Here is a 25617-nt window from a genome sequence, read left to right as displayed (position 1 = left end):
CTTGGTGAACTCTAGTTTCTTTGGTGTATGCCACCAGCTTAGCTACCTAAGTGCAACACGCGTGTGCTCCGGAGAAATCTTATCCTTCATAGGACTTTCAGTAGCTTGCTCTTTGTATATTGATTTCCAGAATATTCTTGTGAGAATTTCCAAAGAATTCTCATGACCTGTCTCATCGATCAACGAGCCGCCGACCGAGTTGTCTGCATACACCCCCATACGTGTCAGAAGGCACCTCTTCATATTCAGGTTGGAGCTTTGGCGGCACACTGTCAAGGTCCTGCTGCAACATTTGTCGGCTTATCTTTTGCTCAAGTGTGCTGCTGGCATAGTTATATTCCCACAGATCCAAGGAGTTAACCCAAAAGTCCAGAAATTAACTCAAGCCACAAACATTCAACCAATGCTGTGCTGGTGCCTCTCTGCAGACGTGATCCACTGCTACCCTCAAGGCCAATGGGACAAAATGCATCAGCTGCTGTGAGGAAGAAAGATCGATCGTCTCGTCTCATAGACCCTATGCAGGGGCACTTTGTGTCACGATTCACGTGATGTCCGAGGGTGTTCTGTTCTACAATAAAGTTGTTGTTTTTTAATCGGGAGGAAAAACATGAACCATTTCACAATGAAGCTGGATAAACAGGTGTGCCAAACACATTTAGACTGTTCATTTGTTGCCCAGAAGAGTCAGACTTCTGGTGGGGACACACCCCACCTAAAAGCCGTCTACTCCATCCACTTTCTTCTCGGGCATGGGTTTCAGTGTGAAAGCCCTGACAACCAGAAGAAAGTTGAGAGAGAGATTATGTATGATGAACCCTCTAGTCCTTGAAAAGTTGTTGGGAGCTGTGGGAGGCAGAAACTGCAGAGACCAAGCAAACAGAAGGTTCAGTTAAGCAGGTGCAATGGGGAAGTGGTAAGAGTGCATCCTGGCAAAGAGGGAAACCATGCAAAGCTTTCACAGGAGACTCCTGCTGAGCTTCAGGTCTCAGGTTTCAGTGCAGCTTCAGGATCTGGGGCGAGAGAAGATACCCCCAATTTGTGGGGGCAGGCAGAGGGAGACTGAGACTGTACAGGGAAATGGTGGTCACATTAACTGTGTAAGAATTAAAAGGCATGCAAACAAAGTTGATAGAAATATAATCAAATGGAGAACTCAAGGAAATGAATTTGTCCTGGGTTCCAAAGACAGACTGCTCATCCCCTTACTTGACAAGGACTGGTAAAGATTACTGAAGCAAGATGGGTGATGAGTGAAGGAGGAAATCAGATCGAGACACGCCCGGGCCATAACAGGAGAAATAATGACCTCACACAATAGAGGCTGGGCCCTGTGTTTGCTCGCCCTGAAAATCCAAGAGAAGAACAAGAAACCATTGAGAACTTATTGTCCCCTACCATTTTAATGAACATAGGAAATTAATCGTTCCCATACTACCTATGAGAAAGACAACATTTTCGGGAATAATTTGTGACTCAGAAATTCAATGCATGCTTAAGCACACGCCGTGTTTGCGCACGGTCCCCGCGGCTGCAGGTGGCCCGGGCGCTCCAGCGACAGAGTGCGGCTCTGCACCTGCAAGCAGCTGGGACTTCGGTGGGGGCTCTGCTGGCGCGCCCCGAAGCGGCCACAGGGGGGCGCTGTGCACATGCGCAGTGGGAGCCCAGGCCGCGCTTGGGGGCAGGGCTGGGGGAAGGAGCATTTCCGGGATGCAGCCAATGTCTTTGAGAAGGGCAGCATCATGTGACTCCTGGCTGTCAGAGCATGCGCACTGGGGTCCAATCCTGGGTGAGGGGCGGAGCTTACAAGATCCCTGAAGGGATCAGCGGCTTCCGGTGCGCTCAGAGCAGAGAGTCGCAGGTCCAGGAGGCACCATGTGGGCCTCAGGTGGCGGAGAACGTGAAGGGGCCCGGGATACAGCCAGCGACGGGGCTGGCGGCCAAGGTACCCGCCACCCTGAGAGCCAGCGTGGTCACAGTGGAGCCGAGGGTAACGATGACCAAGGTGGCCGTGAAGGCCTCAGAGGCCAAGGCAGCCTTGCTGTCGCCTGCGGGCATGCAGGCCAGGATGGGGCCCGTGGGAGCCAGCAAGTGGAGCCCAGGGGCCCTGAGGTGCCCCAAGGTGCAAGCAGCTCCAGGGCTACCCATCCGGATGACTCTGGTAGCCCTGGCAGTGGCCCTCAGGAGCACCCGGTTGCCCTCGGAGGCCTAGTGGCACCTGGGAGTCCTGAGCCCCCGAGTGGTGAAGAGGACGTGGGCGCATCCGGCCCTCCCACTCCTGGGGCAGTGCAGCCCCAGGCTGCCGCAGAGCCGGTCGGAGATGCGGTGCCTGCACCTGGAGGGCCAGCAAACCGAAATCTCGAATTGTATCCTTTGAAAGCGAAACGCGCGTCCCCCCCTCCACGCCTCCACCGGGTCCTGGGTGTCCAGTGTGGCAGTCTCAGGGGGCCTTGGGCCATGGGGTGCGGCGAACTGCAGGGATATGGGGACATCTAAGAGGCTTGGAGGGCGGAGGGGCTGGCGTACAGGGGTGGTGGTAAGGGACAGGGAGGCAGTCTAGGCTGGTTGGAGCTGGGCGTTGTTAGGTGGAGGCCAGAAGGAGAGGGTTTCCTGCTGAAGCCCGTGCTGAGAGGGATGAGGAGGCTGGGGTTCAAAACCAGTGTCTGATGGTCCCTTAAGCACATCCTTGCAGCACAATCACTGTTCCATTCCGGAGTCCTCTGGAGGCAGAGGATGCTCTACATATCCTGACCTTCACTTCACCAAGCTGCCAAGAAGAGATTGATATGCAGTTGACGCTTCAGGGCAGCGTCCTGACTGTGTAAGTTCTAGCAGGGGCCTCGGTTGATGAGGGTGGCAAGTACTTGGCCTATATCAGCCACAGGGAGCCCCTATTTGTGATAAATTGCAAACCCACTGCTGGCACAAGGCTGTCAATCCATAAGGAGACAGCCAGCCTGACCTTTCCCCCTTGGAGCACAGATGCATTTCAACAGTGACCTTGGGTTTAGTAACCTGAGGTGTTAGTCTGTACCCGACCCCAGCCCTCCAGGAGAAGCTGACTCTCTGGTCTAAAGAGATAGTGGGTGCACTCACTGCGATGGCTTTGCTCGCCTGGAAAAAAGTATCTTCTCCCCTCACTTTAGCAGATGGAATCAAGAAGACATTTCTGCGTTGCGAGTTTCCAACAACTGTTTCCTGGAACAACTTAGCTTGGTGAAACGCCATCTTGCCTGCCTGGCAGCTCCAGGTGTGAGAAACCCCGAAGGGCAGAGGGGGGCTGATGCCTAAGCTTCCTCCCCATCGTACCCAGTGTTTCCTTCCCAGAGCACTGCTTGCTTGAATCATTTGTCCTCTCAGCCTGCTTGCCTGAATTAGATCTTGAGCACTGAGGACCACGCCTCTGGTTTTCTTGTATGGGGGGTGGGGGTGGGTAGAGGGCGCATCAACGGTTGTCAATGCAGAAAATCAAAGTGAGCCGCAACATTTTGTCCTGAAATATGAAGGGACGTTCTGGGACTCAGAGTTCCAATTGATACAGTAGATTTGAGGACCATTTAGATGTAAAGTTCATTTCTTAGCATTCACCACTGCAAACCTTTTGGAATTGATTTTGCTTGGTATATTTGTTTGTATGCATTACTGGACGCACCTATACATAACGTGTTACATTGTCAGGAGCTTAACATTAAAATCTTCTTGCGCACATTGGATTTGTTCGTGGATTTTTATTTCCCGTACAGGTTTCTCCTGCCACTAAACTTCCTCAAAGACAGGTTTTGGCAGTGTGCATAAAAGATACGCCATAGGCTCCAAGGACCTTGTGAAATAAAGTAGAATAATTTCGTGTCTTCAGGAAAGACATAAGGAGGAATTTCAGTTTGGGGCATGGAGGGCGGGTCAGAAAGCTCCTTTAATGAACATTAAACGACCAACCTACTGTAGAGTTTTTCTACATCTATGGTTTACACGACCATGGCAACCTATGTACAAACGTGCTTGACACAATGGATGCATGGGTGGTGATCAGTGCAGTGCGATCCCGAAATGAAATGGTTCTGTGCAATAATTTTCCAAACTGGTTCTACAAAGATTCTGCATTGCAAGAAATTGTTTAAAACCTCTCTGAGTGGACTCAATCTTCTCCCCTGTGTTTTAGAGAGCCAGGGACTAGCCGCACCACCCCTGCTTGTGTGAAGAGTTCTCTTCCCTGGAGGCTTTGCAAAGGTGATTTGGTAGAAGGCAAATGCCAGCTGTGTCTTTTCTGAGGCACTGGTGAGTGTTTGCAGAAGCGGCACGCTTGTTTGGGAAAGCTTTTGAAAAGGCATGGTGCGAAGCTTCCCCTCTCTAATCAGGCATGTGGACCTCTCAGTGCACCCCTCTCCTATAAGATGCTATAGGCGAAACGTTCCCTGTTGTGTGAGACGTTCTAATATTCTCATTGCCTGTTGACTAGTTGTTTTTTTTTGCCTTTTTATAAGAAAATGGCCAGGCCTTTCTTCTGGGACATGTCTTGGTGAACTCTAGTTTCTTTGGTGTATGCCACCAGCTTAGCTACCTAAGTGCAACACGCGTGTGCTCCGGAGAAATCTTATCCTTCATAGGACTTTCGGTAGCTTGCTCTTTGTATATTGATTTCCAGAATATTCTTGTGAGAATTTCCAAAGAATTCTCATGACCTGTCTCATCGATCAACGAGCCACCGACCGAGTTGTCTGCATACACCCCCATACGTGTCAGAAGGCACCTCTTCATATTCAGGTTGGAGCTTTGGCGGCACACTGTCAAGGTCCTGCTGCAACATTTGTCGGCTTATCTTTTGCTCAAGTGTGCTGCTGGCATAGTTATATTCCCACAGATCCAAGGAGTTAACCCAAAAGTCCAGAAATTAACTCAAGCCACAAACATTCAACCAATGCTGTGCTGGTGCCTCTCTGCAGACGTGATCCACTGCTACCCTCAAGGCCAATGGGACAAAATGCATCAGCTGCTGTGAGGAAGAAAGATCGATCGTCTCGTCTCATAGACCCTATGCAGGGGCACTTTGTGTCACGATTCACGTGATGTCCGAGGGTGTTCTGTTCTACAATAAAGTTGTTGTTTTTTAATCGGGAGGAAAAACATGAACCATTTCACAATGAAGCTGGATAAACAGGTGTGCCAAACACATTTAGACTGTTCATTTGTTGCCCAGAAGAGTCAGACTTCTGGTGGGGACACACCCCACCTAAAAGCCGTCTACTCCATCCACTTTTTTCTCGGGCATGGGTTTCAGTGTGAAAGCCCTGACAACCAGAAGAAAGTTGAGAGAGAGATTATGTATGATGAACCCTCTAGTCCTTGAAAAGTTGTTGGGAGCTGTGGGAGGCAGAAACTGCAGAGACCAAGCAAACAGAAGGTTCAGTTAAGCAGGTGCAATGGGGAAGTGGTAAGAGTGCATCCTGGCAAAGAGGGAAACCATGCAAAGCTTTCACAGGAGACTCCTGCTGAGCTTCAGGTCTCAGGTTTCAGTGCAGCTTCAGGATCTGGGGCGAGAGAAGATACCCCCAATTTGTGGGGGCAGGCAGAGGGAGACTGAGACTGTACAGGGAAATGGTGGTCACATTAACTGTGTAAGAATTAAAAGGCATGCAAACAAAGTTGATAGAAATATAATCAAATGGAGAACTCAAGGAAATGAATTTGTCCTGGGTTCCAAAGACAGACTGCTCATCCCCTTACTTGACAAGGACTGGTAAAGATTACTGAAGCAAGATGGGTGATGAGTGAAGGAGGAAATCAGATCGAGACACGCCCGGGCCATAACAGGAGAAATAATGACCTCACACAATAGAGGCTGGGCCCTGTGTTTGCTCGCCCTGAAAATCCAAGAGAAGAACAAGAAACCATTGAGAACTTATTGTCCCCTACCATTTTAATGAACATAGGAAATTAATCGTTCCCATACTACCTATGAGAAAGACAACATTTTCGGGAATAATTTGTGACTCAGAAATTCAATGCATGCTTAAGCACACGCCGTGTTTGCGCACGGTCCCCGCGGCTGCAGGTGGCCCGGGCGCTCCAGCGACAGAGTGCGGCTCTGCACCTGCAAGCAGCTGGGACTTCGGTGGGGGCTCTGCTGGCGCGCCCCGAAGCGGCCACAGGGGGGCGCTGTGCACATGCGCAGTGGGAGCCCAGGCCGCGCTTGGGGGCAGGGCTGGGGGAAGGAGCATTTCCGGGATGCAGCCAATGTCTTTGAGAAGGGCAGCATCATGTGACTCCTGGCTGTCAGAGCATGCGCACTGGGGTCCAATCCTGGGTGAGGGGCGGAGCTTACAAGATCCCTGAAGGGATCAGCGGCTTCCGGTGCGCTCAGAGCAGAGAGTCGCAGGTCCAGGAGGCACCATGTGGGCCTCAGGTGGCGGAGAACGTGAAGGGGCCCGGGATACAGCCAGCGACGGGGCTGGCGGCCAAGGTACCCGCCACCCTGAGAGCCAGCGTGGTCACAGTGGAGCCGAGGGTAACGATGACCAAGGTGGCCGTGAAGGCCTCAGAGGCCAAGGCAGCCTTGCTGTCGCCTGCGGGCATGCAGGCCAGGATGGGGCCCGTGGGAGCCAGCAAGTGGAGCCCAGGGGCCCTGAGGTGCCCCAAGGTGCAAGCAGCTCCAGGGCTACCCATCCGGATGACTCTGGTAGCCCTGGCAGTGGCCCTCAGGAGCACCCGGTTGCCCTCGGAGGCCTAGTGGCACCTGGGAGTCCTGAGCCCCCGAGTGGTGAAGAGGACGTGGGCGCATCCGGCCCTCCCACTCCTGGGGCAGTGCAGCCCCAGGCTGCCGCAGAGCCGGTCGGAGATGCGGTGCCTGCACCTGGAGGGCCAGCAAACCGAAATCTCGAATTGTATCCTTTGAAAGCGAAACGCGCGTCCCCCCCTCCACGCCTCCACCGGGTCCTGGGTGTCCAGTGTGGCAGTCTCAGGGGGCCTTGGGCCATGGGGTGCGGCGAACTGCAGGGATATGGGGACATCTAAGAGGCTTGGAGGGCGGAGGGGCTGGCGTACAGGGGTGGTGGTAAGGGACAGGGAGGCAGTCTAGGCTGGTTGGAGCTGGGCGTTGTTAGGTGGAGGCCAGAAGGAGAGGGTTTCCTGCTGAAGCCCGTGCTGAGAGGGATGAGGAGGCTGGGGTTCAAAACCAGTGTCTGATGGTCCCTTAAGCACATCCTTGCAGCACAATCACTGTTCCATTCCGGAGTCCTCTGGAGGCAGAGGATGCTCTACATATCCTGACCTTCACTTCACCAAGCTGCCAAGAAGAGATTGATATGCAGTTGACGCTTCAGGGCAGCGTCCTGACTGTGTAAGTTCTAGCAGGGGCCTCGGTTGATGAGGGTGGCAAGTACTTGGCCTATATCAGCCACAGGGAGCCCCTATTTGTGATAAATTGCAAACCCACTGCTGGCACAAGGCTGTCAATCCATAAGGAGACAGCCAGCCTGACCTTTCCCCCTTGGAGCACAGATGCATTTCAACAGTGACCTTGGGTTTAGTAACCTGAGGTGTTAGTCTGTACCCGACCCCAGCCCTCCAGGAGAAGCTGACTCTCTGGTCTAAAGAGATAGTGGGTGCACTCACTGCGATGGCTTTGCTCGCCTGGAAAAAAGTATCTTCTCCCCTCACTTTAGCAGATGGAATCAAGAAGACATTTCTGCGTTGCGAGTTTCCAACAACTGTTTCCTGGAACAACTTAGCTTGGTGAAACGCCATCTTGCCTGCCTGGCAGCTCCAGGTGTGAGAAACCCCGAAGGGCAGAGGGGGGCTGATGCCTAAGCTTCCTCCCCATCGTACCCAGTGTTTCCTTCCCAGAGCACTGCTTGCTTGAATCATTTGTCCTCTCAGCCTGCTTGCCTGAATTAGATCTTGAGCACTGAGGACCACGCCTCTGGTTTTCTTGTATGGGGGGTGGGGGTGGGTAGAGGGCGCATCAACGGTTGTCAATGCAGAAAATCAAAGTGAGCCGCAACATTTTGTCCTGAAATATGAAGGGACGTTCTGGGACTCAGAGTTCCAATTGATACAGTAGATTTGAGGACCATTTAGATGTAAAGTTCATTTCTTAGCATTCACCACTGCAAACCTTTTGGAATTGATTTTGCTTGGTATATTTGTTTGTATGCATTACTGGACGCACCTATACATAACGTGTTACATTGTCAGGAGCTTAACATTAAAATCTTCTTGCGCACATTGGATTTGTTCGTGGATTTTTATTTCCCGTACAGGTTTCTCCTGCCACTAAACTTCCTCAAAGACAGGTTTTGGCAGTGTGCATAAAAGATACGCCATAGGCTCCAAGGACCTTGTGAAATAAAGTAGAATAATTTCGTGTCTTCAGGAAAGACATAAGGAGGAATTTCAGTTTGGGGCATGGAGGGCGGGTCAGAAAGCTCCTTTAATGAACATTAAACGACCAACCTACTGTAGAGTTTTTCTACATCTATGGTTTACACGACCATGGCAACCTATGTACAAACGTGCTTGACACAATGGATGCATGGGTGGTGATCAGTGCAGTGCGATCCCGAAATGAAATGGTTCTGTGCAATAATTTTCCAAACTGGTTCTACAAAGATTCTGCATTGCAAGAAATTGTTTAAAACCTCTCTGAGTGGACTCAATCTTCTCCCCTGTGTTTTAGAGAGCCAGGGACTAGCCGCACCACCCCTGCTTGTGTGAAGAGTTCTCTTCCCTGGAGGCTTTGCAAAGGTGATTTGGTAGAAGGCAAATGCCAGCTGTGTCTTTTCTGAGGCACTGGTGAGTGTTTGCAGAAGCGGCACGCTTGTTTGGGAAAGCTTTTGAAAAGGCATGGTGCGAAGCTTCCCCTCTCTAATCAGGCATGTGGACCTCTCAGTGCACCCCTCTCCTATAAGATGCTATAGGCGAAACGTTCCCTGTTGTGTGAGACGTTCTAATATTCTCATTGCCTGTTGACTAGTTGTTTTTTTTGCCTTTTTATAAGAAAATGGCCAGGCCTTTCTTCTGGGACATGTCTTGGTGAACTCTAGTTTCTTTGGTGTATGCCACCAGCTTAGCTACCTAAGTGCAACACGCGTGTGCTCCGGAGAAATCTTATCCTTCATAGGACTTTCAGTAGCTTGCTCTTTGTATATTGATTTCCAGAATATTCTTGTGAGAATTTCCAAAGAATTCTCATGACCTGTCTCATCGATCAACGAGCCACCGACCGAGTTGTCTGCATACACCCCCATACGTGTCAGAAGGCACCTCTTCATATTCAGGTTGGAGCTTTGGCGGCACACTGTCAAGGTCCTGCTGCAACATTTGTCGGCTTATCTTTTGCTCAAGTGTGCTGCTGGCATAGTTATATTCCCACAGATCCAAGGAGTTAACCCAAAAGTCCAGAAATTAACTCAAGCCACAAACATTCAACCAATGCTGTGCTGGTGCCTCTCTGCAGACGTGATCCACTGCTACCCTCAAGGCCAATGGGACAAAATGCATCAGCTGCTGTGAGGAAGAAAGATCGATCGTCTCGTCTCATAGACCCTATGCAGGGGCACTTTGTGTCACGATTCACGTGATGTCCGAGGGTGTTCTGTTCTACAATAAAGTTGTTGTTTTTTAATCGGGAGGAAAAACATGAACCATTTCACAATGAAGCTGGATAAACAGGTGTGCCAAACACATTTAGACTGTTCATTTGTTGCCCAGAAGAGTCAGACTTCTGGTGGGGACACACCCCACCTAAAAGCCGTCTACTCCATCCACTTTCTTCTCGGGCATGGGTTTCAGTGTGAAAGCCCTGACAACCAGAAGAAAGTTGAGAGAGAGATTATGTATGATGAACCCTCTAGTCCTTGAAAAGTTGTTGGGAGCTGTGGGAGGCAGAAACTGCAGAGACCAAGCAAACAGAAGGTTCAGTTAAGCAGGTGCAATGGGGAAGTGGTAAGAGTGCATCCTGGCAAAGAGGGAAACCATGCAAAGCTTTCACAGGAGACTCCTGCTGAGCTTCAGGTCTCAGGTTTCAGTGCAGCTTCAGGATCTGGGGCGAGAGAAGATACCCCCAATTTGTGGGGGCAGGCAGAGGGAGACTGAGACTGTACAGGGAAATGGTGGTCACATTAACTGTGTAAGAATTAAAAGGCATGCAAACAAAGTTGATAGAAATATAATCAAATGGAGAACTCAGAAGGAAATGAATTTGTCTTGGGTTCCAATGATGGACTGCTCATCCCCTTACTTGACAAGGACTGGTAAAGATTACTGAAGCAAGATGGGTGATGAGTGAAGGAGGAAATCAGATCGAGACACGCCCGGGCCATAACAGGAGAAATAATGACCTCACACAATAGAGGCTGGGCCCTGTGTTTGCTCGCCCTGAAAATCCAAGAGAAGAACAAGAAACCATTGAGAACTTATTGTCCCCTACCATTTTAATGAACATAGGAAATTAATCGTTCCCATACTACCTATGAGAAAGACAACATTTTCGGGAATAATTTGTGACTCAGAAATTCAATGCATGCTTAAGCACACGCCGTGTTTGCGCACGGTCCCCGCGGCTGCAGGTGGCCCGGGCGCTCCAGCGACAGAGTGCGGCTCTGCACCTGCAAGCAGCTGGGACTTCGGTGGGGGCTCTGCTGGCGCGCCCCGAAGCGGCCACAGGGGGGCGCTGTGCACATGCGCAGTGGGAGCCCAGGCCGCGCTTGGGGGCAGGGCTGGGGGAAGGAGCATTTCCGGGATGCAGCCAATGTCTTTGAGAAGGGCAGCATCATGTGACTCCTGGCTGTCAGAGCATGCGCACTGGGGTCCAATCCTGGGTGAGGGGCGGAGCTTACAAGATCCCTGAAGGGATCAGCGGCTTCCGGTGCGCTCAGAGCAGAGAGTCGCAGGTCCAGGAGGCACCATGTGGGCCTCAGGTGGCGGAGAACGTGAAGGGGCCCGGGATACAGCCAGCGACGGGGCTGGCGGCCAAGGTACCCGCCACCCTGAGAGCCAGCGTGGTCACAGTGGAGCCGAGGGTAACGATGACCAAGGTGGCCGTGAAGGCCTCAGAGGCCAAGGCAGCCTTGCTGTCGCCTGCGGGCATGCAGGCCAGGATGGGGCCCGTGGGAGCCAGCAAGTGGAGCCCAGGGGCCCTGAGGTGCCCCAAGGTGCAAGCAGCTCCAGGGCTACCCATCCGGATGACTCTGGTAGCCCTGGCAGTGGCCCTCAGGAGCACCCGGTTGCCCTCGGAGGCCTAGTGGCACCTGGGAGTCCTGAGCCCCCGAGTGGTGAAGAGGACGTGGGCGCATCCGGCCCTCCCACTCCTGGGGCAGTGCAGCCCCAGGCTGCCGCAGAGCCGGTCGGAGATGCGGTGCCTGCACCTGGAGGGCCAGCAAACCGAAATCTCGAATTGTATCCTTTGAAAGCGAAACGCGCGTCCCCCCCTCCACGCCTCCACCGGGTCCTGGGTGTCCAGTGTGGCAGTCTCAGGGGGCCTTGGGCCATGGGGTGCGGCGAACTGCAGGGATATGGGGACATCTAAGAGGCTTGGAGGGCGGAGGGGCTGGCGTACAGGGGTGGTGGTAAGGGACAGGGAGGCAGTCTAGGCTGGTTGGAGCTGGGCGTTGTTAGGTGGAGGCCAGAAGGAGAGGGTTTCCTGCTGAAGCCCGTGCTGAGAGGGATGAGGAGGCTGGGGTTCAAAACCAGTGTCTGATGGTCCCTTAAGCACATCCTTGCAGCACAATCACTGTTCCATTCCGGAGTCCTCTGGAGGCAGAGGATGCTCTACATATCCTGACCTTCACTTCACCAAGCTGCCAAGAAGAGATTGATATGCAGTTGACGCTTCAGGGCAGCGTCCTGACTGTGTAAGTTCTAGCAGGGGCCTCGGTTGATGAGGGTGGCAAGTACTTGGCCTATATCAGCCACAGGGAGCCCCTATTTGTGATAAATTGCAAACCCACTGCTGGCACAAGGCTGTCAATCCATAAGGAGACAGCCAGCCTGACCTTTCCCCCTTGGAGCACAGATGCATTTCAACAGTGACCTTGGGTTTAGTAACCTGAGGTGTTAGTCTGTACCCGACCCCAGCCCTCCAGGAGAAGCTGACTCTCTGGTCTAAAGAGATAGTGGGTGCACTCACTGCGATGGCTTTGCTCGCCTGGAAAAAAGTATCTTCTCCCCTCACTTTAGCAGATGGAATCAAGAAGACATTTCTGCGTTGCGAGTTTCCAACAACTGTTTCCTGGAACAACTTAGCTTGGTGAAACGCCATCTTGCCTGCCTGGCAGCTCCAGGTGTGAGAAACCCCGAAGGGCAGAGGGGGGCTGATGCCTAAGCTTCCTCCCCATCGTACCCAGTGTTTCCTTCCCAGAGCACTGCTTGCTTGAATCATTTGTCCTCTCAGCCTGCTTGCCTGAATTAGATCTTGAGCACTGAGGACCACGCCTCTGGTTTTCTTGTATGGGGGGTGGGGGTGGGTAGAGGGCGCATCAACGGTTGTCCATGCAGAAAATCAAAGTGAGCCGCAACATTTTGTCCTGAAATATGAAGGGACGTTCTGGGACTCAGAGTTCCAATTGATACAGTAGATTTGAGGACCATTTAGATGTAAAGTTCATTTCTTAGCATTCACCACTGCAAACCTTTTGGAATTGATTTTGCTTGGTATATTTGTTTGTATGCATTACTGGACGCACCTATACATAACGTGTTACATTGTCAGGAGCTTAACATTAAAATCTTCTTGCGCACATTGGATTTGTTCGTGGATTTTTATTTCCCGTACAGGTTTCTCCTGCCACTAAACTTCCTCAAAGACAGGTTTTGGCAGTGTGCATAAAAGATACGCCATAGGCTCCAAGGACCTTGTGAAATAAAGTAGAATAATTTCGTGTCTTCAGGAAAGACATAAGGAGGAATTTCAGTTTGGGGCATGGAGGGCGGGTCAGAAAGCTCCTTTAATGAACATTAAACGACCAACCTACTGTAGAGTTTTTCTACATCTATGGTTTACACGACCATGGCAACCTATGTACAAACGTGCTTGACACAATGGATGCATGGGTGGTGATCAGTGCAGTGCGATCCCGAAATGAAATGGTTCTGTGCAATAATTTTCCAAACTGGTTCTACAAAGATTCTGCATTGCAAGAAATTGTTTAAAACCTCTCTGAGTGGACTCAATCTTCTCCCCTGTGTTTTAGAGAGCCAGGGACTAGCCGCACCACCCCTGCGTGTGTGAAGAGATCTCTTCCCTGGAGGCTTTGCAAAGGTGATTTGGTAGAAGGCAAATGCCAGCTGTGTCTTTTCTGAGGCACTGGTGAGTGTTTGCAGAAGCGGCACGCTTGTTTGGGAAAGCTTTTGAAAAGGCATGGTGCGAAGCTTCCCCTCTCTAATCAGGCATGTGGACCTCTCAGTGCGCCCCTCTCCTGTAAGAAGCTATAGGCGAAATGTTCCCTGTTGTGTGAGACGTTCTAATATTCTCATTGCCTGTTGACTAGTTGTTTTTTTGCCTTTTTATAAGAAAATGGCCAGGCCTTTCTTCTGGGACATGTCTTGGTGAACTCTAGTTTCTTTGGTTTATGCCACCAGCTTAGCTACCTAAGTGCAACACGCGTGTGCTCCGGAGAAATCTTATCCTTCATAGGACTTTCGGTAGCTTGCTCTTTGTATGTTGATTTCCAGAATATTCTTGTGAGAATTTCCAAAGAATTCTCATGACCTGTCTCATCGATCAACGAGCCACCGACCGAGTTGTCTGCATACACCCCCATACGTGTCAGAAGGCACCTCTTCATATTCAGGTTGGAGCTTTGGCGGCACACTGTCAAGGTCCTGCTGCAACATTTGTCGGCTTATCTTTTGCTCAAGTGTGCTGCTGGCATAGTTATATTCCCACAGATCCAAGGAGTTAACCCAAAAGTCCAGAAATTAACTCAAGCCACAAACATTCAACCAATGCTGTGCTGGTGCCTCTCTGCAGACGTGATCCACTGCTACCCTCAAGGCCAATGGGACAAAATGCATCAGCTGCTGTGAGGAAGAAAGATCAATCGTCTCGTCTCATAGACCCTATGCAGGGGCACTTTGTGTCACGATTCACGTGATGTCCGAGGGTGTTCTGTTCTACAATAAAGTTGTTGTTTTTTAATTGGAAGGAAAAACATGAACCATTTCATAATGGAGTTGGATAAACAGGTGTGCCAAACACATTTAGACTGTTCATTTGTTGCCCAGAAGAGTCAGACTTCTGGTGGGGACACACCCCACCTAAAAGCCGTCTACTCCATCCACTTTCTTCTCAGGCATGGGTTTCAGTGTGAAAGCCCTGACAACCAGAAGAAAGTTGAGAGAGAGATTATGTATGATGAACCCTCTAGACCTTGAAAAGTTGTTGGGAGCTGTGGGAGGCAGAAACTGCAGAGACCAAGCAAACAGAAGGTTCAGTTAAGCAGGTGCAATGGGGAAGTGGTAAGAGTGCATCCTGGCAAAGAGGGAAACCATGCAAAGCTTTCACAGGAGACTCCTGCTGAGCTTCAGGTCTCAGGTTTCAGTGCAGCTTCAGGATCTGGGGCGAGAGAAGATACCCCCAATTTGTGGGAGCAGGCAGAGGGAGACTGAGACTGTACAGGGAAATGGTGGTCACATTAACTGTGTAAGAATTGAAAGGCATGCAAACAAAGTTGATAGAAATAAAGTCAAATGGAGGACTCAGAAGGAAATGAATTTGTCCTGGGTTCCAAAGACAGACTGCTCATCCCTTACTTGACAAGGACTGGTAAAGATTACTGAAGCAAGATGGGTGATGAGTGAAGGAGGAAATCAGATCGAGACGCGCCCGGGCCATAACAGGAGAAATAATGACCTCACACAATAGAGGCTGGGCCCTGTGTTTGCTCGCCCTGAAAATCCAAGAGAAGAACAAGAAACCATTGAGAACTTATTGTGCCCTACCATTTTAATGAACATAGGAAATTAATCGTTCCCATACTACCTATGAGAAAGACAACATTTTCGGGAATAATTTGTGACTCAGAAATTCAATGCATGCTTAAGCACAAGCCGTGTTTGCGCACGGTTCCCTCGGCTGCAGGTGGCCCGGGCGCTCCAGCGACAGAGTGCGGCTCTGCACCTGCAAGCAGCTGGGACTTCGGTGGGGGCTCTGCTGGCGCGCCACGAAGCGGCCACAGGGGGGCGCTGTGCACATGCGCAGTGGGAGCCCAGGCCGCGCTCGGGGGCAGGGCTGGGGGAAGGAGCATTTCCGGGATGCAGCCAATGTCTTTGAGAAGGGCAGCATCATGTGACTCCTGGCTGTCAGAGCATGCGCACTGGGGTCCAATCCTGGGTGAGGGGCGGAGCTTACAAGATCCCTGAAGGGATCAGCGGCTTCCGGTGCGCTCAGAGCAGAGAGTCGCAGGTCCAGGAGGCACCATGTGGGCCTCAGGTGGCGGAGAACGTGAAGGGGCCCGGGATACAGGCAGCGACGGGGCTGGCGGCCAAGGTACCCGCCACCCTGAGAGCCAGCGTGGTCACAGTGGAGCCGAGGGTAACGATGACCAAGGTGGCCGTGAAGGCCTCAGAGGCCAAGGCAGCCTTGCTGTCGCCTGCGGGCATGCAGGCCAGGATGGGGCCCGTGGGAGCCAGCAAGTGGAGCCCAGGGGCCCTGAGGTGCCCCAAGATGCAAGCAGCTCCAGGGGTACCCATCCGGATGACTCTGGTAGCCCTGGCAGTGGCCCTCAGGAGCACCCGGTTGCCCTCGGAGGCCTAGTGGCACCTGGGAGTCCTGAGCCCCCGAGTGGTGAAGAGGACGGGGGCACATGCGGCCCTCCCGCTCCTGGGGCAGTGCAGCACCTGGAGGGCCAGCAAACCGAAATCTCGAATTGTATCCTTTGAAAGCGAAATGTGCGTCCCCCCTTTCCCGCCCCCACCGGGTCCTGTGTGTCCAGTGTGGCAGTCTCAGGGGGCCTTGGGCCATGGGCCATGGGGTGCGGCGAACTGCAGGGATATGGGGACATCTAAGAGGCTTGGAGGGCGGAGGGGCTGGCGTACAGGAGTGGTGGTAAGGGACAGGGAGGCAGTCTAGGCTGGTTGGAGCTGGGCGTTGTTAGGTGGAGGCCAGAAGGAGAGGGTTTCCTGCTGAAGCCGGTGCTGAGAGCGATGAGGAGGCTGGGATTCAAAACCAGTGTCTGATGGTCCCTTAAGCACATCCTTGCAGCACAATCACTGTTCCATTCCGGAGTCCTCTGGAGGCAGAGGGTGCTCTACATATCCTGACCTTCACTTCACCAAACTGCCAAGAAGAGATTAATATGCAGTTGACGCTTCAGGGCAGCGTCCTTACTGTGTAAGTTGTAGCAGGGGCCTGAGTTGATGAGGGTGGCAAGTACTTGGCCTATATCAGCCACAGGGAGCCCCTATTTGTGATAAATTGCAAACCCACTGCTGGCACAAGGCTGTCAATCCATAAGGAGACAGCCAGCCTGACCTTTCCCCCTTGGAGCACAGATGCATTTCAACAGTGACCTTGGGTTTAGTAACCTGAGGTGTTAGTCTGTACCCGACCCCAGCCCTCCAGGAGAAGCTGACTCTCTGGTCTAAAGAGATAGTGGGTGCACTCACTGCAATGGCTTTGCTCGCCTGGAAAAAAGTATCTTCTCCCCTCACTTTAGCAGATGGAATCAAGAAGACATTTCTGCGTTGCGAGTTTCCAACAACTGTTTCCTGGAACAACTTAGCTTGGTGAAACGCCATCTTGCCTGCCTGGCAGCTCCAGGTGTGAGAAACCCCGAAGGGCAGAGGGGGGCTGATGCCTAAGCTTCCTCCCCATCGTACCCAGTGTTTCCTTCCTAGAGGACTGTTTGCTTGAATCATTTGTCCTCTCAGCCTGCTTGCCTGAATTAGATCTTGAGCACTGAGGACCACGCTTCTGGTTTTCTTGTATGGGGAGGGGGGAGGGTAGAGGGCGCATCAATGGTTGTCAATGCAGAAAATCAAAGTGAGCCGCAACATTTTGTCCTGAAATATGAAGGGAAGTTCTGGGATTCAGTTTTCCAGTTGATACAGTAGATTTGAGGACCATTTAGATGTAAAGTTCATTTCTTCTCAGCATTCACCACTGCAAACCTTTTGGAATTGATTTTCCTTGATATATTTGTTTGTATGCATTACTGGACGCACCTACACATAACGTGTTACGTTGTCAGGAGGTTACCATTAAAATCTTCTTGTGCACATGGGATTTGTTCGTGGATTTTATTTCCCGTACATGTTTCTCCTGCCACTAAACTTCCTCAAAGACAGGTTTTGGCGGTGTGCATAAAAGATACGCCATAGGCTCCATGGACACTGTGAAATAAAGTTGAATAATTTGGTGTCTTCAGGAAAGACATAAGGAGGAATTTCAGTTTGGAGCATGGAGGGTGGGGCAGAAAGCTCCTTTAATGAACATTAATCGACCGACCTACTGCGGAGTTTTTCTACATCTATGGATTGCACGACCATGGCAACCTATGTACAAAAATGCTTGACACAATGGGTGGATGGGTAGTGATCAGTGCAGTGCGATCCCGAAATGAAATGTTTCCGTGCAATAATTTTCCAAACTGGTTCTACAAAGATTCTGCATTGCAAGAAATTGTTTAAAACATGTCTGAGTGGACTCAATCTTCTCTCCTGTGTTTTAGAGAGCTAGGGAACTAGCCGCGCCACCCTTGCGCGTGTGAAGAGATCTCTTCCCTGGAGGCTTTGCAAAGGTGATTTGGTAGAAGGCAAATGCCAGCTGTGTCTTTTCTGAGGCACTGGTTAGTGTTTGCAGAAGCGGCACGCTTGTTTGGGAAAGCTTTTGAAAAGGCATGGTGCGAAGCTTCCCCTCTCTAATCAGGCATGTGGACCTCTCAGTGCGCCCCTCTCCTGTAAGATGCTGTAGGGGAAATGTTCCCTGTTGTGTGAGACGTTCTAATATTCTCATTGCCTGCTGACTAGTTTTTTTGCCTTTTTATAAGAAAATGGCCAGGCCTTTCTTCTGGGACATGTCTTGGTGAACTCTAGTTTCTTTGGTTTATGCCACCAGCTTAGCTACCTCAATCTCCACTCCCTCTCACTCACAATGATTTGATTTTTTTTTCTTTGATGCCTGATATCTGATCCCTTCTACACCTCGTGATCACACAGGCTGATGTGCTTCTTCCATTTGGGCTATGTTGCTTCTGGGCTAGATGGCCGCTCATTTTCCATCTTCCTGCTTTTAAATCATGCAATATTCCCTTGTTCTAGTTATACAACTGCCTCATTATACTTTCCATGTCACTCAATATTTTTCCCATAGAATCATTCAAGTTTGCAACTGGAGGCTTGATTTTTTTCCCCCTTGGTTCCTTCAGCTAAATCTGTACTGATCATATTTTTCCTTTTTGGTATTCTAACTCCATTCCATTGTAATATTTGACTTTATGTTCTCAAGCTGCCCTTTGAAATTATGTACTCAGCCTTTTGACTTCATAATTTCTTCCATTTCCTTTAGCTACTCTGTGATTAAGAGCAAGTTTCAGAATCACTTTGTATGTCCATTTTTCTGCTTTCCTGCCTTTCTAATGACCTTTGCTTTCTTCTTGAATGATGTTCTAGATGTCTTCCCTTAGCTCATCAGGTCTTCAGTCATTAGGATTCAGTGAGTCAAATCTGTTCTTGAGATGTTCCCAAAATTCAGGTGGGATATACTCAAAGGCGTTTGTTGGCTCTCGTGGACTTCTTTTAATTGTCTTCCGCTTCAACGTGAAATTACATATGAGCAATTGATGGTCTGTACCGCAGTCAGGCCCTGGCCTGCTGTTAACCACTGATATTGAGCTATCTCCATCTTGTGTTCCTACAGATGTAGTGAATTTGATATTTGAGTGTGCCATCCAGAGAAGTCTACGTGTATAATGGCCTTTTGTGTAGTTGCAAAAAAGTATACGCTGCGAAAATATGATCACTATTGCTGATTGGAATGCAGAAGTTGGAAAAAAATGAGAAGGAACAGTAGTTTGAAACTGTGGACTTGGGGATAGAGTTGAAGGTGGAGATCACATGATGGAATATTGCCCGAAGAGTAACTTGTTCAAAGCAACCTGAATTGTAGATCTAGAAACATTGAACAAGCAGTCTTGGTGGCTAGTGGTTTACCCAAATCCCAGTTCAGCAGTTCAAATCCACCAGCTGCTCTTTGGGGGGAAAGATGTGGCTTTCTGCTCATGTAAAGAGTTAGTAAACTCATGGGGTCAGATCTACTTTGTCCTATAGGGTCGCTGTTGTAAGGAATTCTGGGGCACGAAACAGAACCAAAGATCCAATTGGCAAAGTCTAGAAGCAGGCTTTACTGAGAGGCTTGCAGGCGGCTTCAGCAACTCAGGATATTGAGCTATTGAAACCGCACCTTGGGGAATTTCGGCTGCGTTTTTATACCCCTGCTGGCAGGCGCAGCTGGGAAGGATCAAAGCTGGGGAAGATCTGTGCACACCGGGGCTTCAGCAGGGAAGAGTTTGTTAATTTTATCTATACGTCCAGGATGGGGAGAGTGGAGTGTGCTTATCTTCTGAAAACATTCTAGCTCCAGGACAAGCCAGTTCCAGGTGTTTGGGGTTGAGCAGGGGAGGGGGGAGGTCAGTGAGAGGGAGGTCGATGAGAGGTGAATTCTAAGAGCCAAGCCAAAGACACCGGATTTAAAATGGAGTCCCTTTTGCCAAGACCAGGCAGCTGTGAGTTGGATTCTACTGGATGGCAGTGAGCCTGTCTGGTATCTTTGAGCAGTTTCCTTCCTAAAGAGGAAGGCGTCCCTTCCCCTTTGCCCTAATAATGCCCCACCCACACGCCCCAAACGACGTCCCACACCAGACAGAAGGGCTGCATGGGGAGAAGCAGGATCCTCTCTGGAAAACAGCAGGTCTTAGTGCTACATTTGTTGTGTCTCTCCCCTGCCCCCAAATGTGAAAACGTGGGACCTCAGAGGGCATGACGGCCCAGTGCAGAGGTACCCAAGCCAAGGAGATCCCTAACCAGGCTGCCCTGGGCACGGTCTTCTAGCATCCTGAGGCCTGGCTGGCCACGGTCACACACGCTGGTCCTCAGAACCAGTGTTCTGCGAACGACTGTTTGCGCAGCCTCACTGGGCTCCCAGGAGTCCTCCGGAGTGGGGTTTCCAGAGGCTTCAAACACCACGTGGTCTTCCCTTCACGTGGGCTGGGCCCCGTGACTCCAGTCTGACGGAGGTGCGCATGCGCAGGCCCACGGGGGCCTACGTGACCACTGGGAGGTGGAGCCTCATTAGGTACCACTTTCCGCGCACCTCCCCTGTCTGCAGCTGGCCGTCTGCCCAGGGGGTCTGTTTGGGTGGGTACACTGGGAGACCCCAGGGCTGCTGTGGGGGACGGGGGACCTTCTGGGGCCGTCTCAGCCTCTTCCACATTGCAGTGGGCTCCCTGGCGGGAAAACATTGCTGTGGTCTTAACCCCACGGGGTCTACTTGTGCCGGCGCAGGGGCCAGTGACGCACAGGGCGGAGCCAGTCAGGGTGTCGCAGCCCCCGCGAACCGTTGGTGAGGTCAGATGGCGGCGATGGGATCCGAGGGACAGCCCCCCGGCGAGGACTTGGACCAGCCTGAACCGGATGGCAGGGCGACTGGGGTCGGAGGCTCCGGTGACTCTGAGGGTGCCCGCGAGCCCCCCGGCGCGACCACAGAGATGGGCGGCCCAGACGGTGCATCCCTCTGCTGCCCGGAGCCTACCCAGGCCACAGCGCTAAGGGGCCCCAGGGAGCACCCGCAGACGCCACCCCGCCGACGCCCCCTCTGCGGTACCAGTATCCTACCAGGGGACTCAGGGACGAAGGCGGGGGCTGGGGCGGGGCAGGGGCAGGCCAGCCATGCCTGATGGCCCTTAACCAGCCCCAGCATCCTGAGGGCAGGCTTCCACTCGTCGCAGAAGGCCTTGCTGGCCTGTGACGTCCTGGACCCTGAGACAGCTCCTGGGGGGCCCGTGCACGTGGAGCTCGAGGTTGACGGCAGCCTGGTGACAGTGTGAGTGTGGGGCGCATCCGGATGGATGGACAGTGGGGGTGGGGGGCACAGAGCAAGCCCTGTTTTTTTCTACAGCCGCCTGTCCGCCCAGGACCATGAGCTCCTACTGCCATGCGTCCTCCGTTGCTGGGACAAGCTCGCCACCACCCAGAAGGCCTTCCTGCGCCACCCACTGCGCTTCACCCACAAGCCCCGGCGCAATGAAGGGAGATGAGGCACCGTCGCCCCGGGCATCCTCTCGCTCCCCAAGTCCGCTTTGCCAACAAATAAACGCCGATTCTAGCTGAACTCTGTGTGTCCTTGTCTAGTGCCTTCCAGGACCAGCGTGTCCCACCCCACCCCCAGGGACAAGGGCTGCATCCAGAGTAGCCCGGATGTGCTCTGCCCCTACGGTCTCCTGCCAAGCTCCTGCACTTGCGTGAGTGTCAGAGGAGAGCAGGCTCTGACAACCGAAGGTCAGTTGGCCCAGTTGTACGGTTATAACATGAATGTCACAGTAAAGCCAAAGAGAATAGGAAAGAAACGAGAGAGATTAAATGTAGGAGTCAGGCATATTTTATCGTAGTATGCTCACCTCAGCCCCTCTTGGTGGTCCACGTGGAAGTGGGAGAGATAAGAGTCTGTCTTTACTATCTTGGGATATTTACAGTTAGCCAAAAGAAATACATATTCAATCGTTACCTTAGTCACAAGGTGGGTGGCATCAACAGTCAGGTCCTGAGCTCACAGGTGAGGAAACCTCAGAACTGCATTGGGGGAAGGTGTGAGTGGGTCAGGGTGACTGGTTGGGAAGAGGTAGCAACAGGGTGTCTGCTCCTGTAGGGACCCAAAATCAACCCTGTGCTCATTTTAAGGCAGCATAGCTCATCAGGGGGAATCACTGGGAATGATATTTAAAGCAGGATGATGTATTGGACTTATCTCTGACTCGACTACCAGGGAATGCTAGCTTTCCAGATTTCCAATTATAAATCGGGCAATACAGCCCTCACCATATGTTCCTCAGTATTAGTTTCCCATTCATGAGGGTCAACGCTAACATTTTTCTGGTGACGAATTTCTCTTTGAAAACAGTTTGGGCATTTGGGACAAGCTCCCGGTCAATGACAGTTCAGAGAAGCTTCTTTCCTGTCTTTGACCCGCTTCTGTGCTCGCTTGGCTGTGCTGCTGGGTCACAGGCTGCAGGACACCGCGCTTGTGGGCACGCAATCCCATAAGGTTGTCCATATTCAGTTCCTGGCACCAGCACAGCTTCCATGCTTCCCTAAAACAGCATGTACTCTTTTGCGATCGGAAATTTCTCCCGTCCTTTGTGAAAACCCACTTGGATTACAGACTAGGCGTCAACGTCCACTCTATCAACTCCGAAGCCAAGAACCAAGGTGTTACCCACACAAGAAATGTTTCACATGCAGCCTGGATGGGGCGAGAGATAAGGCCACAGAGTTACAGCCATTCCATCAATGCCATGGGGAGCATGGTGGGCTAAGGGGGTGATGCAGGGATCATGTGCAATAAACAGACACACCACCTACTTGCTTAGGAGACTGCATTGGAAATTACATGACCTGAGGGTGGAAGCCTGTCTCGGACTGTTCATATTGACTGGGGAAGGCAGCCTCATGTTCCTCCTGCAGAGAGGCTGCTTGGTAAATGGCACCACACAGCTTGCAATCAGCAGCCTGGGTCCCAAGCCACCCCGACACCTGGGCTCCTTGAATGGGACTGTAGGTCTACGAGAACAAATATTCCCAAGTGTGGGTTTCCCTGAATGCTGTCCAAGCCCAACCAAACTCTCACTTCTAGACCATGCCTACTCGTGATGACTACAGGGAAAGCTGAAAGGAGGGGCACTCCTGGATGTGGTCATAGTCGTCATGCATGTCCCCTATGGTCTTAAGGTCTTTGGTGTCTGGAAGACCCGCAGGCAGAGCTGAGCGCCAGGCTCACCCTCTGCCTCTGAATGCGCTACAACATAGAAAGGAACCTGTCTCGGAATAGTAGAATCTCAGTTTTATTTTGTGCTGGACAGATCGTTACGACCCCACCCTTCCTCTTCCAGCCTCACAGGCACAGAACAGTGAGGGACAGCACACAGAGGCGCAGCCATCCTTGCTGGACCACAGGTTCTTGAGAAAGCAGGGCCAGTAGGATCACCCATCCCGGAAGAGCAGGCTGATGTGCCTGACCATGGTTGTGATGGCCATCTGCAGCCGGCTCGAGTCATCAGCAGTCAGGTGACTACAGGGGAGAACACAGGGTTAGGCCCCAGCCTCGCTTCCCCACCCCCCACCCCCCAGCGTTACCGGCCCCAGCAAACTCACACAGTCAGGTCGCTGCCGTTCACCGAGAGTTCCTGGACGACCATCCCAAAGAATTGCTCAGCCACTGGGAGGAGGGTCCTGAGGGCGATGTCGGCCTCTGTGCGAGACTGGAAAGGAACCGTCAGGTTGCTGGCTACCCGTTAAGGGGCCATGAAGCTTGTTGTGACCCTCCCCAGGCCCCTCTTCGCGACCTGCCGCCCCCCAGGACGCCGAGCCCAGAGAAAGGATACAACTCAATCAAGTGATTCTTCTAGGTGCCACGCCTGAAGCCTGGTCACCACCAGACATCAGGGCAGGCCGGGTACCCGGGGTCTGACCCGCTGCACCCACAGCCGCATCCCCGCGCTCGGAGCCATGGGAAGCACCCTGGCCTTCGTTCACCAAGCCCTTTTTACTGCCACCCCTGGCACCCTCTCCCTCATAGTCCATGTTGCGGGTCCTTCTCTCTGCTGTTGCTGCTGCCACCGCCACCGCCCAGGGAACGTGCGCTCACCAGGCTCCTCCACCCAGCGGCATGTGAGGTACCTGGAGTACACTTGCGCAAACCCACTCCACGAGGCCCAGAGCAAGAGAATCTGTCAGGGGAAACGCCCCTCTCAGAGCCCAGGCCACCCGGAATATGGTGGCCACACAGTGTCAGCCAAAAGGCCACAGTAGCGCCTGTGAAACTTGCAGACCTAGACTCCACCCTTCGCAAGCACCGAGTGCGTCCCCGGGTCCCACCTGTGGAGTCCAGGTAGCATCACATGTCCCCCACGCTGCTAGAACCTAGCGGGCAGTTTGTACCCCCTTTAGACCGAAAGACATGGGCGCCTTCCTCTGGAAAAACAGAAGCTGACCACCCTTGGGTGAAATGACTCCCTGTATGTTGCTCTGTGCCTTACTCCGTGGAAAACAGTTCACAAAGTAAACAGCTTCAGAGAACTTTCTCTCCTCTGGCTCTCAGGCTCAGATACTGCACCCCTGCAACAGTGGCCCGTGTCCCTTTTACATGGCATGGGGGCTTGCACGTTGAGCTGCCAGTAGCAAGGTCGACGGTGGAAACCACTGGCCACACAATGGGGGAGAGTAGGTTTTGTCCTCCTGTACAGGTTTGCACACTTCAACACCCACAGGGACAGTTCCCCTTCGTCCTGTAGGGGTGCCAGCAGTCCGCATAGACTCCCTGGATGTGACCTGGAGAAGCTCAGTGTTTGGGCTCAGGGGCGTAGTCTGTAGCAGACCCCTATGAGCAGGGGTGGCTCCTGAGGAAACAGATGTAGGGAGACAAGGCTACTTGCTATTGTACTGGCCAGGGTATTCCAGAGAGGATTGGTCAGTGGTCATGCAAACAGGGTGCATCCAACACAGACAGAAGCACGAAGGTGTTTGGCTTTGACAGCTGCCATCCTGCACAGCATACCTCAACTTCATCGGGAGCAGACTATTTACTATCATTTTATGAGGAGGTGGGTTTTTTCCATTGAGACCTTCTCCAATGATTATGACCTGTAAAGCTGTAACAGTTGAGGGGGAGCAGAACTCAGACACCCACCGGACCTCAGGTGGTGTGATGGGCTTCCCGTTCATGGAGTGGGGCAGCTGCTGTGAGCTTGCCAACTCGGGGCAAGAGAGCTCACTGGCCTAGGATGCTTACTCACAGGGCAAGGGAGCTGACTGGCCTCTTTACAAGCCTTAAGAAGGTGTCTGCAGAGCTCAAGGCACTTGCTGGCCTCTAGAGCAATATGTCTGTGGTGGACTTGCTGACCCAGAAAAAGAGCTGAGGTACTTCTTTCTGGAAAATATGCTGGAGTTGTTGGGTATATCAGCACTTGTGTCCTTGGAAGGCGAGTTGGTACCCAGAGGAGATTGCTAGAGCTCTATGTAGGAGGCTTTTTGGGGGAGCTTGGGGCCTCCAGTTCTTTGTAGGCAGGGCTTGTCTTTCTCCTTTCTCTGGGCTGGGCCCCTACCTTTGTGCTGATGACTACACAACTCTTCCTAATATGATTGAACTGCTACATTATATGACGTGTGAAATATAGATCAAAACACATTTTAAAAAGAGTTTGTGGAATTGATGCATTAAAAGGAGTATTATAAAAACAAATAATCCAATTCAAAAGTAGGTAAGAGGCATGAACAGACAGCTCACGAAAAATGACATTCAGATGGCCAAGAAGCACAGACCAAATGCTGATGTTGGGAATTGTACATGAAAACAACGAGATAGATCACGTTACACTCACAAATATACCCCAATTACACAAACCAATGGACAGACAA

The sequence above is a fragment of the Tenrec ecaudatus genome, chromosome X (genome assembly GCF_050624435.1).
Source record: "Tenrec ecaudatus isolate mTenEca1 chromosome X, mTenEca1.hap1, whole genome shotgun sequence".
Taxonomy (NCBI): Eukaryota; Metazoa; Chordata; class Mammalia; order Afrosoricida; family Tenrecidae; genus Tenrec; species Tenrec ecaudatus.
The sequence above is the reverse complement of the archived record's forward strand: the minus strand, read 5'-3'. Positions refer to the sequence as shown.